A 17,009-nucleotide genomic window follows, 5' to 3' on the forward strand; every position below is an offset into this window, starting at 1 on the left:
CTGTTTGGTGTCTTGCTTCTGAAAGGCTTAGGAGACACCCTGAAACTCTCAATTAGGTTCAAACTTGATTCAACATACTTGAGAAAAGTCAGTGACCAGCTCAAAAAATTACTTTTAGGAATGTAAAACTACAGTACATAAAATAATGTATTTTTTTTTTAAAGGATTACTTTTAGGACAAAGTATCAAAAGAATCCAACCAATCCAGACTAAGCACCATCAAGACTTAGTCTCACTTTGTATAGTTCACTTAAAAATACTTTAAAAGATGTAATTACTGTTTGGATGACAAATCGTGGATACAGAGCGAGGAAGGCCAGGGCCCTAACAAACAGAAAACAAAGGAAGTGAACCTGAAGTTACTGTCTGGAGAGTCCCCAGGTCATGGCATTGAGAGAACCCCAGGGAGGCAGGCAGACTCCCTAAGTTGAAAAAAATGAGGCCGAGCGTTCCGGGTGACCAAGGCAGCTAGGATCTAACACTGCAGGACCCCCATGAGTATGCAGACCACCAATCTGCACGTGTGTGGGAAGAAACTCCCCAAAGATGGAACCACCCGCAAAGGGCGGGCCGCAGAGCCTGTCCTCACCAGCCAGACTTCAGAAAGCCTCCTATCCACCGGGCGCTGGGGAGACTATTCAGAAACGCCTTATCCCAGTAGTGCTGGGAAAAAGAGTGCTCGCAAGTGAATACTGCCCTGGTCGTGTCTAAGGAACCTTAAAGCAACAGCCAAAATGATCGAACTGTTTTCAGGTGACTGAGCCCCAAACAAATTTAAAGAATATTTATGAAAAATGAAAATATATCCAGCACCCAAGAAAATAAAATATTGTGGCATCCGATTAAAAATTATCATGCAAAGAAAAATATGAACCATATTAAAGAGAAGACTCAATCAACTGAAACCAGCCCAGTTTACTCAGATGTTAGAATTACTGGACAAGAACATAAAACAGTTATTTTATTACAACTGTATTCAACCTGTTCAATAAGAAAGTAGCAATGGAATGAGATTAAAGCACCACTTATAATATTAAAATGTGAAATACTTAGGGACATAGCTGACAAAAAATGTGTAAGGTTTGCATACTGAAAACTACAAAACATTAAAGACCTCGATAAATGGAAATATGCTGTGTTTATGGGTCGAAAGACCCAAATTAAGATGTCAGTTCATGCCAAACAGACCTCGAGATTCAAAGCAATCCTAAACAAAATCTCAGAAAAAAATGAGGGAAGGAGTCTGAATTTGTCAAGCTGATTCTAAAATCCATAATGAAATGGACAGGATCTAGAATAACCAAAAGAACTTTGAAAAGAGAAGATGGAGAGCCAAAGTCACCTGATTTCAAGACATGTAAAAAGCAGCAATCAAGACAGTGAGGTGTTGGTGTAAAAAAACAGGCCAATGGGACAGAGTCTAGAAGTATAAGTGCACACGAGCGTCTGGTTTTTGACAAATGCAAAGAAAATTCAGTGGATAAAGAATAGTTTTCTCAGCAAATGGTACTGGAGCGACTGTGTACACATATTAAAAACTGAACTCTGATCCATACTTCACAAAACTCAGTTGAAAATGGACCACAGCAAAGGGCACAAACTTGCAGTGAGAAGATGAGTACATTCAGGAGATCTAAGGCACAGCATAATGATTACAGTCAATGATATTGTACTATATACTCCAAAGTTGCTAAGAGACAAGATCTTAAATGTTCTCACCACAGAAAAAGAAAGAAAATTACGTGACCTGACGGAGGTGTCAGGTGAGGTTACGGTGGTAATAATACTGCAATATATAAATGTCTCAAATCAGCATGTTGTACACCTTAAAACTTATACAATGTTATATTTATTTTATTTCAATTTTTGAAAAAAGAATCACAGACAAAATTTAAAATCTACAACTACCAAACATCTAACCCTGGGTTAGATAAGGACTTCTTAGTACACTAAAAGCATAACCCGTAAAAGATGTAATTTATAAATTGGACTTCTGTCTATGGCCATGCCACCCTGAACAAGCCTGATCCTATCTGATCTCAGAAGCTAAGCAGGGTCAGGCCTGGTTAGTACTTGGATGGGAGACCACCTAGGAAGACCAGGTGCTGTAGGTGCAAAAAATAAAAAATAAAGAACAAAAAATAAGGGATTGTAAGCTGACAAGGTCCTTGCAATTTGTGAGGTCAACCAAGGGTTGCTTCGCCTAAAAGAAATAAATTAAAAAAAATATATAAATTGGACTTCTTTTTGAAAGATACTGCTAAAAATGAACAGATAGGCTACTGTCTGGGAAAAAACCTGCAAATCATATATCTGATAAAGGACTTTTATCTAGAATCTATATAAAATTTTCAGGACTCAATATACAAATGGCAAATGCAAATTTCAACCGCAATGAGATACTTCCCCACATCTACTGTATTGGCTAAAATTACAGAACAATTATACCAAGTGCTGATAAGGATATGGAAGAGCTGGAACTCTCATAGCCCGCTCCTAGAATGTAAAATGTTACAATCACGTGGAAAACCAACTGGGCAGTTTCTTAAAAAGGAAAAAAATTCATCAACCAAACCTCCCCTCCCCCACTCCATACAAGAGAAATAAAAACATATATCCATATGAAGACTTGTACTCTGGTTCACAGTTTGACTATAATAGGCAAAAACTGAAAAAAACTCAAATGTCCACCAACAGGTGAGTGGATAACAAAATTGTGGTGTATTCTATTCTTAAAAGCCCCTTATTTTCTCATATTGTTCTGTTTGGTTTTATTCATAGCATTTGTCACTATCTGAAATGATCTTGTTTACCTATTATTTTAATCACTACACTAGAAAGTAAGGCCTGGGAGAGCAGATTTTGTGTCTTGTATTCCCAGTCTACAAAATAGTATACATAGTAGGTGTTTGATAAATATGTTTCAAAGTATGGATCACTTAATGACTGATGTATATTATAAATAAATTTTATCACATACATATACATCCCTGTTAACATCCCTGTGTTTTTTACACCCTATGTTAGCCTATGTTAGTATATTTAGGATAGAGTCTTAGACTTTATTTAAGTTATAGCTCTGAGTTCTAACACCATTCTTAGCTCCCAGACCATACAAAACAGGCCAGAGGCCAGATTTCAGTTGCCAAGCCCCGCCTGGCTATTCATTGCAAATAGCATGAGAAACGTCTCTATTAAATGACACCAGACTTCCTCTGTGAAAATGCCTAAACCAGACACTTTTGTGGGGGGGAGGGGGCACATTTTGAGTAACTTGGTTTTTTTTTCTGTTTTAAGACAAATTTGGTAATTCCTATTTTCCTTGAAATCCCTTACTTCTCAAGTCTTCTCTTCATGTGTCTTTTATGCTAACTTTCTCATTTCTAACTTAAAATTAAGAGTGATTCAGGTAACATTTTCTCCAAAAGAACTAGCCCTTGGATTTATCATTTTTTGTTGTTCTGTTTTTATTTTATCTTGATTTTTCTTTCATGATTTTTTAGGTAACGTTTAAACTTATTGTTTTGTCTGATAATGAAAGTACTTAGGACCATTTCTCTGAATCATGATTGTATATGTTTTTGATAGGAGGTGTTTTCTGTGTTAGTTCGGCAATTTTGATTTTGAGTTCCTCCTTTATCCAAGATAGGTTTGTTTTTTATTTCCAATTGATTCTCTTCCACATTTCTACTTTTGTCTATTGGTTAACTTTGTAGCCACAAGAATCTTTAACTGCTTTCTTATCAACAACCCCAGGAATAAAAGCACTATTTGTTGATTCCTTGCTTATTCTGACATTTTCTGCTTCAATATAAGGTCTATTATTGTTGTTTTTCTTTATTTCTTATCAGGTCTGCTGATTTCTGCAATTTTATATCTTATCAATCTGTGTCCCTCCCCTGTACCCCCTTCCCCCCATATATTTAAGAATACCCCTGTATGTCTTCTCTACTCTTAACACGCTGCTGCTGACATTTCTGGTTACCACACGTGTGGCGGGAAGGCACACCCAGCAATTCTCAGATTATGTGGCCAACAAGCTGGGTGTCCTACAATTCACCTCAATTCTGACACAACCTACCTGGAGAGAGAGCATGCCATCTCAGATTAGTAAGGGCTCAGGCCCACAACACTACCACCCCCTAGCCCGGCTATTCAGATGCCATTTTAAAGTCCAGCCTCATTGGCTAGCTATGAACAAGAGTTTGATTAATTTGCTCCAGCATTTCACAGAACCCAGGAAAACAACTCACTAGATTACCAGGTTATTACAAACCTATTAAAGGATACAAATGAACAGCCAGAGGAAGAGATACACAGGCTGAGGTCCCCAGTGGTCCTGAGCGCAGGCGCTGTCCCCACCTGAGTTTGCGTAGCTCCACTTATAGGAAGCTCCAGTTCAGGGATTTTTACGGCATAAATAACTAAATCATTAGCCACTGGTGGTTAATTTGACATCCAGTTCCAGTCCCCCCCATGAAGAGGAGGGTGGGGCCTCTCTGAGAGAAAGGCTTCTAATGTGGGTCAAATGGGGAAGGAGCCAGCCTTGAGCCTGAAGAAAAAGCAATGGAAAGGACCTAAAGCCCCGATATGCTAATCATGTTCAAAAACAGAAAAGCTCTAAGAAAGGGAAAGCTGAAACAAAAGAGAAGGTTGAATGAGGTAGGCCTATTAGGATTTAAAATTTTATCTTTGAAGCAATGGGAAACCATGGGATTCTGAGCAAAGGCGTGTCTTTTGTTTTAAAAATATCATTCTGACTATGATGTGGAGAATGAATTAGAGGGGGCTAAGGGCAGAATGTAGAGACACCATAGACTGCAAAAGCCCAGGCACAGGTGTGGCTGTGGCTGAAAATGGACACTAGACATAGGATTGTCTTGATCCCTCTTCCACCTTGGAAGCTTTTGCAAGCATGGTAATGCCTCTTCCTTCTGAGCACTGGAGTGGGAACCTAACCCACATTTTTAACACTGTTTCCAGGAAAACAAATTTGCCAAATCTCTCTTGTGTGCTCTTACCTTTGTATACTAAAGCCTTATTGAAAAACAATGACCTCTTAAAGCCTGCTGGAGTAATTAGTGTATTTTCTGAAATACAATTTAGCAAAGCAACCCTCTACGGGTCACACAGAAACATCGGGCCTTCTCAAAGTACCTCCCTTATGCTGCAGTGACAATATTCATTCAACAACATCTATACAACAAATGTGCTGAGCATTAATAAACTCAAATGTTGTTTTAAATGTCAGAATGTATCTTGAAAAGATAGATGATGGCTCACCTTCACGGAACTTTTAACAAACAGTAAGTAAACAAAAATATGGGAATGAATAAAAACTGAACTGAGTAAAGGGACAGCAAAGAGGGGAAACATCGCCCTGGAACTAACACAAGCTAAGAAAATCAATCGGTGGTTCTCAGCCCAGGCTGCACCGGCTCGTCCAGGAAGACCTTACAAGATACTACAGCCCAGGCCCCGTGCCAGACCAAGTAAATCGGAATGGCTGGCAACAGTATTCTATGAAAAGTTCCCTCCAGGTGTCTCTACAGTATAGGCGCAGGTGAGAACCACTGGAAAAACAAACGGATTTTGATCTGGGAGAAGGAAGTCCAAGTATAAAGGTCATGCTGAGGGAAAGAGGCAGAGAGGAAGTCGGAGTAGGTGGAAGACCGAGTGTGCAGGGCCTAGTAGCCTAGGATAAGGACTGCGGCTGAGTTATTCGAAATGCCATGAAGAGACACTGGAGGGAAAAACTAATCAAAACCCTCAATTGCTGAATAAATGCTTGGCTGCATTCAGCAGACCCACACTTAAGTAACAAAATGGTACAATTTACATAATTAGTAATTCAAAAACCCTTGAAACAGTAAGCTCAATAGGAGCATTTTTCAACTTGCCAACTTCTAATTTCAAAAAACCTATCCGCACAGTTGAAAGAGATCAAAGAAACTATATATATCCTTTACTTATATCACTTTTAATTTTGCAAAGCTTTTTGTTATTTGTACGCTATTACGAACATTTTTTTGTTACAGTCCTGCTTACCATGTACCTAAAAATCTAAATCCTTAAGGGCTGTGGGTTAGTCAGCAAAACCAAAGCCTTTTTGGTTTTGCTTAAGGGAAGAAAAACTAATAATATTTCTAAATTCAAGGTTCTATGGCTCTCACTGAGCATTGTTGGTTAAAAAAAAAGAAAAAAAATAGAATTTTCCATTGAAATTAGATGTACCAAACCATGTGCAGCTGCATTTGCTAGATTTTGAACAATTACCTTGTAAACAGATATTTTTTGCACCTCCCCCCCAAAGTTAAGATGAACAAAAGAAATGGAAGAAAAAAAGTCAGTGTTGTCAAAGCAGACTGTTCTTTAAGCTGTGATCTCTAAAATTCCTTCAGCGTTAAAAATTATGAGAGGCTAAAGTTACTCATTTACCATCACGAAAGGCATTCAATACTGAAAATATCATTTTAAGTGATATTTAAAATTTGGTACATTTGGAAAAAACTCATACTTCCACAAATTGCCAATTTGTCAAATTCAATTAAATGACAATCATCTTTCTCACCATGATGGGAATCTAAACATCCAGGATCTGTTTACCTCTTTTTCCCCAGCATTCTTATGGTGAGAGTTTAGTCCTTCTGGAAAATACAGAACAATGTCGCACTGATTCAAACAGTTAACATTTAAAGAAATGGTAACCACTTCCAGACGGGCACACTGTGCACCCTGCACGAATGTTTCACTGAACAAGGAAGTATGTCTGCTAAGTATTTAATAACAGTCAGGTATCACATGCACATGAGTAGTTTGTAAATCATTTTCTTTGGTTTCTGCGACTCTGACAGCTTTCAGTCTCATTTTCTCTCTCTTTTCTCCCTCTCTCTCAAAGTTAATATGCTTTTGCCATCTCTCTCGCCAGCTCTGTGAGCTTTCTCCTTGGCCATCCCATCTACGGTTCACCGATTCAAAAAGGATAATTTCCAAAACTTTTCTTCAAGTTACACTCTTCGGACATACGTTTTTAATCGTCTATAGAAAAAACATCTTAAAATTTTCTACAGAACTACAAACTCAAAATGTTTAATCCCCCCATTCACTCAAGCAAATATTAGCCAGTGCCTACTATATTATCAGGAACTACTGGGAACAAATGACAGACATGCTGTCCTCATCAACCGAGTGGAGATGACAGTTTGGAAATCTGAGGCTTGAAAACGTTTGCAAAGAACTGGGAGGAAAGAGCCCGAGTAGGAAAATGAGGCGCTAACAAGCAGCACTGACGGCCCGGCAGAGCTGGAGACCGGGGTACAGTGCTCCCCCGTCTTGCGGCTGGAGGACTCCCCTCAGGGTCCAGCAGCATGTCCAGGCGTGCTGAGTGAGGAATGAGAGCTGTGCCGGGCAGGTGTAGAGCAAAGCAAGGGAGGTGAGGAAACGGCCAAGGGATGGGTCAGGGTAACCCGTCCCGGAAGTTCAAGCCGGAGAGCGAGGTCAGAAAGGCTGGAGGAGAAGGAGGAAGAGAACAGAAGGGACAGGCAATTTCAAGAGGCTGGATGAAAGTCCGACCAGTAGTAACGACTGAATGTTTACTGAGCCAAGCTTCCTGTGGATAGCATTCATTCAATAAGTACGACAAAGTAAAGTGTACGATCTGAGTGGGAGAATTGGAGGCATAGGAGCTTGTGATCTGAAGTTCAGGTTTCAGGATGATGAGGTTTACACAGCAGACATTGAAAGTCAAGCACACATACTATGTGTGACCAAGTACATGTGCACATACTCACACAGAATAATAAAACAAATACGGTAAACTATTAACAATCAGGGGACATGGATGAAGGAATACGGGAATTCTTCATACTATTTTTATAACTTTTCTGTAAGATTAAAATTATTCCAAAATTTTTTTTTAAAAAAGCTCCTCTGCTCTCCCAAACATGTTCCTCTCCCTACCTCACAGAACCATGTCCTTGACCTCTACATTTAAAACCTAGAGTAATCTTTGATATTTCTCCCACTTCTAACATAAAAAGGAATCCAAGTTTTATACAGTCTAGTTTAGTAATGCCTCTTGAAACCAGTTTTTTTTTTTTTTTTAAATCCAAGCTCTACAGATGTAATATAATATAAAAATATTGGATTGGGAATAAGAGCTCAAAGCTCAAGTCAAAACTTGCCAATGAAGAAGTAACCTTGGAGAAGTAAAATAATTTGCCCCAAACTTACAGCTAGAAAGTGATGGTGTCAAGATTAAATCCAGGCTCGACACCGACACTAGCGCCCAAGATAAAAGCCATATGAAACTCAGAATCCGATTTTCATTACAGAAGAGATAAACATCAAATCTTTAAACTATAAAATAATAACATGTCATTTGAGGTTAAGAGACTAAAAGATTCAAGTTTTTATTATCAAAACTTATTGTGCTACAAGAGTAAAATATCAAGGATAAAAATTATAGCAACAAAGCAGTAATATCTCTTAACAGAGATTATAGAAATGTCATTTTGAAGTATAATAATTAAAAATAAGAATCGATGTACTACAGATTGTTTAAAAAAAAAAACAAGGGGTGCTATGCACTTAATTGTGTCTCCCTCAAATCCATGTGTTGGAGCCCTAACTACCAACGTGACAGATGGGATCTGGAGATAAGGCCTTTGGGAGATATTCAGGTTTAGGGGAGGTGAAGAGGGCAGGGCCTCATAAGGGGATTAGGGCTCTTATTAAGAGGAAGAGATATCAGAGTGCCCCGCAGTGTGAGGACACAGCTAGAGGGCAAGCCATGTGCGAGCCAGAACCTAACTGCCAGCACCCTGATCTTGGACTTCCAGCCCTCAGAACTGTGAGAAATAAATTTCTGTCGCCTAAGTCATCTAGTCTATGGTACTTTCTCATGCTACCTGGAACTGACAAATAGGGAGGACTATATTAACTCCAGAAAACAGCATTTTGTTTATCATTACAATTTTAACCACATTTTCCATTTAAAATAAAAAGGTCCAGACATTTACCACACTCCTCTAAATCCTAGGCCGCTCAGTGTTCACAAAACACAAACTTTCTAAAGTTTACTTTTAGATTACCCCCTGACTTGATTTTAAACACAATCGAAGTACTAGTTTTCACACACTCCTTAAATACAACACAAATGAGAATTACAGAATATTTGAGGTTGAAAATCATTTTATACTAAAAGTATGAGATCGATATGAAATAATGTGGCCTGAGTAACTAATATACTGGATGCTGTTCCTTCAAAGAGTTTTGTCAAAAACTTGAATATAAAACCTGGAAAGCTGATGTCACATATGATGTATATATATCTGAAAGAGTAACAATGCATTCAATGACTTTCTTAAGATTGAAAAAGATCTTGGAATGTTAGGGAGAATTAAATTGGATATAAGAAGAGTCATATAGTCATGGTTCAAAAAATTAATTTCATATATACAGAATACAAACCCAGCCTGTTCATATGACACAGGAGAGAGCCAGAAACAGTACTGTGACAGCACTGCTTTATCAGAATTGCTATTTCAGTAGCAATCTAAAGCACAGATCTGGAATTGTGAAAGTTCCAGTGCATTTTGAGTTTTCCACACTGCTTAAAGTATTGTGCTGAAGTCTGCCCTTCATGAAAACAAATATTAAAAAAAACTAACCTGGATACAAAGGAAAAACTTTCTAACTGTTCAGTTTATCTATAGGTGTCAACAAGTTATCTAAAAACTCATAGTATTCTCTATTTTTACAATTTGCCAAACAACCCAAAGAGCTGTGAAATAACTTGTAATTTGGGTGAGGCACAAAATTTGCATCCCATGCCGCAAGGTATATGAGAGAAGGCTGCTTCTAGGAAACAAACTTAGACACCCCTTCCTACCTCTCTTGCTGGACTCCTTTCTCTGGGGTTTGTTTTCTGTTTTAGACATAAAATAACTGCTGTGAAGAGAAACACAACTGTTTCTTTGTTAAAAAAAACAAACAAAAAAACTGAAAAGAAAGTCAAATCCCAGTGCTGCTGGAAATAAACAGATGAGGGCTGAATACTAGTATGGCGCTCAAACATTCGGAAATTTGGAGGATCTTAAGATATGAGTGTTAAAAGTTGACTAGTGTCCTGGTCACCAGATGTATCCAAGCAAAAGTTAAAATAAGCCTTTGTCGGAAATATTTTAAAGATAACCTTGCTTTGAGTAAGAGGCTGAACTAGTCAACTTCTAAGGTCACTTCCATCTCTAGTTGTTATAACCAATCAGTAATTCTAAAGTTAGCGACGCCAAGTATTTTAAAGATCACATTTGCTGCTATAATAGTAAAACTAAGAATACCGCCATATGTTCAATGCCTCTACTACAAACAGCACTACAGTAAAAGCATTAAAAACTGTCATTTGAAAAAAGTGTAATATAAATAAATCTGTTGAGTTCTAATCAGAATGGCAGAAAGGCTGGGCTGTTTGAGATGAACAAATGTGAACTGAGTTTCCGGTGCAGAAGAAAGCCTTAACGATTAGAGAAGAAACACAGCTATCAAATCTTCTGTACTACGAATTACTGTTCTAGCAAAGTAAAGCTATATGTCTACCATTTACTCGAGGTGATGGCCAGAGCACTCTTTCTGACAACTTATAAGATTTAAAAACTGTTCATATTATACAATTCTCTTAAAACTGATTCAGTTTAAACCTCAGCTCTAATACTTAGCTAGGTGTTTTTATAGCATAATTGTGGCATACACATACTATGGCATAAGCATTTCTCCAGTCGTTAAATAGAATTCTGAATTTTTAATTTCCTCCTCCATGGACTATAATATCTTCTAGTCTGGTGTGAGAGTTAAAAACAAAGTGTGTATAAAGCTCTTAGAAGTGTCCGGAATGCAATAGGAACTTAAAAATGGTAATAATATTTCTAAAACTTATATACTACAAATAAAAACCAAAGCATATTTTCTTGGTCAACTTTTTTACAAGGCAAGTATGTTAGATGTAATGGGAGGGAGGAAGCATTCTCTTCAGGATGTTCGTCTGACATCATGAATTACACTAAACCTTTCATATAAATAAAGAGCTGCCTTTAAGGGTTGGAATTTTGAGTTTAAATTTATGTGTAGAGAATTTGTTAGCATTCTTCCCCACCAAGCACTGGCTCTATTCCACTACCATTACAATGTGTCTTAAGAACCTAACCATCTCTTTCTCCTACCTTCTACTTTCATCCTTTCTTTCCATGCTTTCAAATGTCATAATATAACTATACAAATTTTTTTTTTTTAATGGCCAAGAAACCAAGCAATCAATACATGCAGGCTATTCTTGACTATTCAATCCTTATTCAATAGTTAATTCTTCAGCAGGATACTTTCTCTGCCTCCAAAATGTCAGAAGACTCTGGCTCTACAAGTGGGAGATACTTCACCTTTCTGCATTCTGTATCCTAATTGTGGTGTGTGTGTCACAGATGTACTGCAGCATCTTTTCTGGCCCACCTCAAATGCATTGATCCCCGAAAAATATATATATTAAAACTCACAGAACCATACAGCAAAAATCCAGTTTTCTTCCATCTAAATTTTAAAACTCATACACCAATATAACCAACCTCCACCTATCAAAAGCCTCATTTTGATCACTCTTTACCCTGCTTTTAAAATAAAATCCTTCTATCTGTTCCATTTTCCTAACTTTCAGAAGTAATTTCATATCTGCCAATTGTGTTTCTTCAATTAAGATCTACAAAATTTAAACCTAACATTAAAAACAGTTACTTAAAATACAGGCCAAGCTACACTAGCCATATTGCCAAAAATCTAAATCTAAATTGGAACTGAAAAATTATAAAAAGTAGTTTTCTGAAATTTCCCTCTCCTCTTCAAAATTTGATAATGTATGACATTTAATATAGTTTCCCAGTTGCTAGTAACATTAAGTAAGCTACAATACCCATCTTTAAAATAGCATTGGATAAACTGGAATTCTGTACCTACCCAACTATTCAACCAATCTTAGGAAAAAATTCAAAGCTTTTTGTTCCTTAGCGGCCATTTCTCCAATCTCCCAATTGTTTCTGATGTATTTCTAAATGTAGCCTTAATATGTCTCCTCAAGAAGCCTTTCACTTTCAGAGAATCCACTGGCCTCCACAGGGCTTTTGTGCAAATAGAAAAATATACCCTTTGGGAAAGATACTGGTAGTCTTCTTGATGGGGGGCTGATGCCTTGGGAGGGAGAAGAGACGTGGAGGCACAACTTCCCTGGGGAGGCCTAGCCAAGGCTCAGGCCTCTGCAGGCCGAATGTGGGCTGGATTTCGCTCTGTTGCCTCCTTCGGCCCGGCCCCTCTGCACGACCGAACTCAGCAGTCCTGCACTTTCGGATTATTCATTAGGGAAGAGGGAGGAAAGAGGATCAATTATTAAGTTCTCAGACACCCATTCTCCAACCACATACACACATACACACCTACCTCTTACCATGCAGACTGCAGATTTATTTGGAGGGGACCTTCGAACTTCCTAAGGAATCTGTTCTCCCTGTGCCTTTAACTTTCTATTTTTCATTGTTCTCTTTTCTGTTTTAAATATGGTTAAGATTCATGTGATATCAAAGAATATTAAATTCAAAAGATATACAGAAACATTTAATGTGATCTTTGCAATAATGCTCCAATAGGGGAAGAGGTATCTTTATTTTAGAGATGCATATATTTTAAACTTGAAGCCGAGCCACTTTCCCCCAAAAGTTAACAGCTGGCACTAAGTAACAAAGGGACTGACTAAACCTAGGTTTTTAAATATCTAGTCCAGGGCTTATTTTGAGTATTCAACACACCTAAAAGTCAAGACGTCTTACTACTGAGTCCTCTTGGCTTAACCTTTCATCTTCCTTACTCGACCTCTAGTTGGGTAAGTACAGAATTCCAAGGATCTCTCAGCCAAGTCCAAAAGCCACTTTTCAGCGGTATTCAGAACTCTGCTACATTTGGCTCTAATCCTATTTTTAGATTATTCTCTTCCGCCCTGATTTTTACAGTAACTTCCTTCTTTACTCATTCATTCTTGTTCTCCTTTCTTTGCCATAGATTATCTTAAACATCCTGTTAGATTTCTGTCTAAATAAACCCATTCCACTTTGCAGTTCATCATGGAAATGTTTGTCTCAATTATATAGTTAAGGCTCTAATTTATACCTCTATTGCTGTAATGCTGCCATTTCCTGTTTGATGAATCTATTCCATTCTAGGCTTTCATCACTTCTGGCCTTCATTAATTCCAACTGTTGCTTGATCCTATCCAGCATTCATTTCCTCGCAATTATGTCCCAAAGAGTAGAATACAAACACTACTGATGGTATGTTAGATGATTTTAAGTGGCCCATAAAGGAATAATTAAAATTATGTTTATTTTAAAACATGTTGAAAAACTGTAAAGCCAAAAATTGTGCACACTTTTCCTTTAATTTCACTTACTTAAAATACAGTTAAAAAATATTAATAGACAGATGGTTTGAAGATAAAGCAAAAATCATGAATGACTTGTCTGGCCCTGGGATATCCATATAGTACAGAAGTTAAGCACACAAGCTCTCGGTCAATGCCTCGACTCCCATTTACCAGCTAAGTAATTTTGAACAAATCACTCAAACCTCTTTAAATCCCAGTTTTCTAGTTGTTTAGTAGGGATAAAATTAATATCCTCTAGTTGTTTAGAAGGGATAATCACAATAACTTGATCTCTCCTGACCACCAAGCCTTTACCCTGTAATCGACTGGGCACTCAATCTGTACTATAGGCAATTTTCTATATATGGATTTTCTGCACCAAATTCCCTTACCTGTTTGTATATCTTTATTTTTATATTCTGGTATGAACTCCTGGCCAAAAAAACAAAACAAAAAAACCCCACACATGATAACTTTTATTATTAATCCTTAAGACTGCGAACACTGGGAACCAAAAGCCATAATCCTCTGATTCACCTGGTGTTACAAATTTAAAAGACTCTTTAATGTTTGTTGAAAAAATTTAAAAATTACAAAAATCTTATGCAAATAAAGCTCACAATATATAGTACATAAGCCCAAGCTATTTGAAAGCTTTGACACTACTCAAACAGGTAAATAAAGAGAAAAATGACAGAGGATGACAGAGTATTCTTTTGCTCCACTAACACATTCATCAGTTGAACCTTGGTGGTGAGTCTATTCTTTGTGTCTCCTAAACTCATTCATTTAATAATCTCTAATCAACTCTAGGTATATGTATGCCAACCACCACACGAGGTGATGGAGACACAGAAACAGTCTAGGAAAAAAAGGATTAGTATCGAAATACAAACAAGTAAATAGAAAACAAGTAGATAATATGCTAAGTAAATGATATCCAACAGTGTTTTACCACTAGATATGCACCAGGATTACAGCCCGCCCTCCTGTGATGTAGAGACCAGCAGCACCACATAGGGGTGAGGACATGACATTACACTGACAGTAAGTTTTCTGCTACCTTCCGTTCAGACTCTAGGTATATGCTAACCATATTAAAGTTTTTGTCTGCCAACTAGACAAGTGTTGAAACTCAGTAACAGCCCTTGCTTGATCTGATTTGCCAGCAAACACATGCACACGCAAGGCCCCAAAACACGACTGGCATTCTCTTAACCTAGAGCAAAATAAATGACTAGAACTACAATTAGCAAGAAGATAGGTATATATTTAGCCTTTCTGGAGGTTGGTAAAGAACAAACAATAGAAAATTTACCAAAGTTACCCTCTCTAGAGAATATTTTTACCCACAAAGATGTCCTGTTCTGACTGGCATCAATGGCATTTTTGAGAAATTTAAAATGTTATGACTCAGAAAACTAATTAATTCTCAAAACTTTTAAGCAACAGTTAACATAGATTGAGATAAGCTTTCATTGTGTTACCCTATTTATAAGGTGACAAGTCTTGATTTACTGAAAGTGCATTAGTCATAACTCAGTCAGACACAACTTCTGGATCTCATTCACTGGAGAATAGGGTTCTGTACCAATCTGTGTAACATTTTATCAATCCTTGTCTTACAGAAATACGGTATAAATAGCATCTGAAACACAAGTTACTCAACTGACTTATAAACTGAAGAAGTGGTTGGGAGATAGGAGGAAACCTCTGAGAGGGAGAGGGAGACAGAATAATCTTCAAAGATATTTTACCAATAAGGATGGTGGGATGGAGTAGGGGTAGGGAGCAGATGAGCTAGAATGAGCTAGAACTTCTGTACTGACCCTAGGGTTACTAACTGTACAGTATGAAGAAGAAATCTTTAAGAGACAACATCCAGTGTGGAGGTGTGAAAAAAAAGTCTAAAAAGTATTTTTAAAAATGAAGATATAAAAACTATCTTAAATTTCCGAAGAATATGTACTCCATTCTGAGAATACAGAGACTACTTACTGTTGGAAGAGAGTATCTTCTTCTACCTATATTCTGCCATCCTCCCTCCACCAGCTGACCTTTCACTAATGTACTGAGCACAGTAACAAACCTTCCACATGCATTATCTTTGTTACTCCTACTGCCAGCCTTCCAAGCAATCCCGAGATACTATTATCATTATCATCATCTCCACTTTACAGATGAGGAAACACTGTATCAATGGTATAGATCAGACGGCCACATTTTAAAATTGTATCTTGTTATACTAGTTAGTTTTACTCCATTGGCCTTAAACAGAAAAGGATACAAAAATTAGCTTCCACCCTATCCCCAAAGTAACTATAATCCATTTTCACACTTCGCAACACTTTCACATGCCAACAATGTTTCTATACTGGAGTCAAACAGAAGAAACTCGGTTAATAACAATGTATCTTATTTAATTTCCACAGTTCATAAAATTACAAGGAACAGGGAGGCAGTTTTATGGTTTAGAGTATCCTTTTTCAATTCCAATCCATTCAGCACCAATAGCTGCTATGTGACCTTGGTCAAACTGCTTTAATCTCTCTCAGATTTCATTTCCTCATCTGTAAAATGGGGGTGATAACAGCAGCACCTCCTTCAAAGGCTTGCTGTCAGATTAAAAAGGTAATGTGCATAAAAAGGCTTATACTGGGCTCCGAACACACAAAAAGGTCAACTAATGGTGGAGGGAGAACAGCCATATATATAAACTCCCCAGAATAAAATATAAATACAAAAGTCAAGAGGCCTATGTTCTGAAAAATCCCATTACAGGAAGGGAGAAAATTACTATTTGAGTACACGCTAAAGATAAAACTCAAATTCAATCTATTCCTAATTTTGGGGGGGATCAACACATTTGAGGTGGGCCAGAAAAGATGCTGCAGTGCATCTATGACACACACCTAAAAATGGCTCCAGTCAAAGCAGCATCTTAATTACCAAGAGAAGAGGTTAAATCCACTTTTAACAAATGCCAGAGGTAGGCTTGGTGGGCGCTTAAGCATCATCCTATCGTTTTTATCTGCAAGAGTAAGCTATCAGGCACTTAAGAATCCTGCTTCTTCTAGTGCCTTCTGAATGAAACCTTACAGCACAGCCGCCTACTGTGCAATTCTGAGTACCCTAGCGAGGTATGAATCTATGAACCTAGGCTGAAGAGCGGCCAACGCGGAAATCCGGGTAGCTTTAGAAGCCAGCATGTCGGAAACGTCAAAGAAAAAAAAAAAAAATCTCAAATCAAGTCAAAACAAATGCACATCCCTTTAAAAGAATTAGACGCATTTCTCTCGGGCGAAGGGAGAATCCATCCGTGTTCCCACTGGTCCCCACGCCCTTCTCTTCAAGTCCTAACGTGGGGCCTCGACCCTAGCCGCGGTGAGACCACTGCTCTCTCAGAGCGGGGGGGAGCCGCAGGGTGGGACCGAGCACGCAGGTGAGGGGATGGAGAGGCCTAGGGCGCGGACGCCACCCGAACCCTCCGCTGGAGTCGGGGCAGCCCGTCCCAGCGGAAGTGCGGCCGGCCCCGCTTGCCGAGTCGGGTCCTTGCGCG

At 38.2% G+C, this 17,009-nt stretch overlaps 1 protein-coding gene and 1 pseudogene across 1 annotated transcript in view; one reads left to right on the plus strand and one right to left on the minus strand.

Moving 5' to 3' along the window:
• PRRC2C (proline rich coiled-coil 2C) overlaps nt 1–17,009 on the minus strand; it is a 78,004-nt gene that overhangs the window by 60,399 nt on the left and 596 nt on the right. The gene's annotated exons all lie outside the window — the stretch shown is intronic.
• LOC111746600 lies at nt 1,996–2,114 on the plus strand (annotated as a pseudogene).

Source organism: Pteropus vampyrus, unplaced genomic scaffold, assembly GCF_000151845.1.
Source record: "Pteropus vampyrus isolate Shadow unplaced genomic scaffold, Pvam_2.0 Scaffold194, whole genome shotgun sequence".
NCBI lineage: Eukaryota > Metazoa > Chordata > Mammalia > Chiroptera > Pteropodidae > Pteropus > Pteropus vampyrus.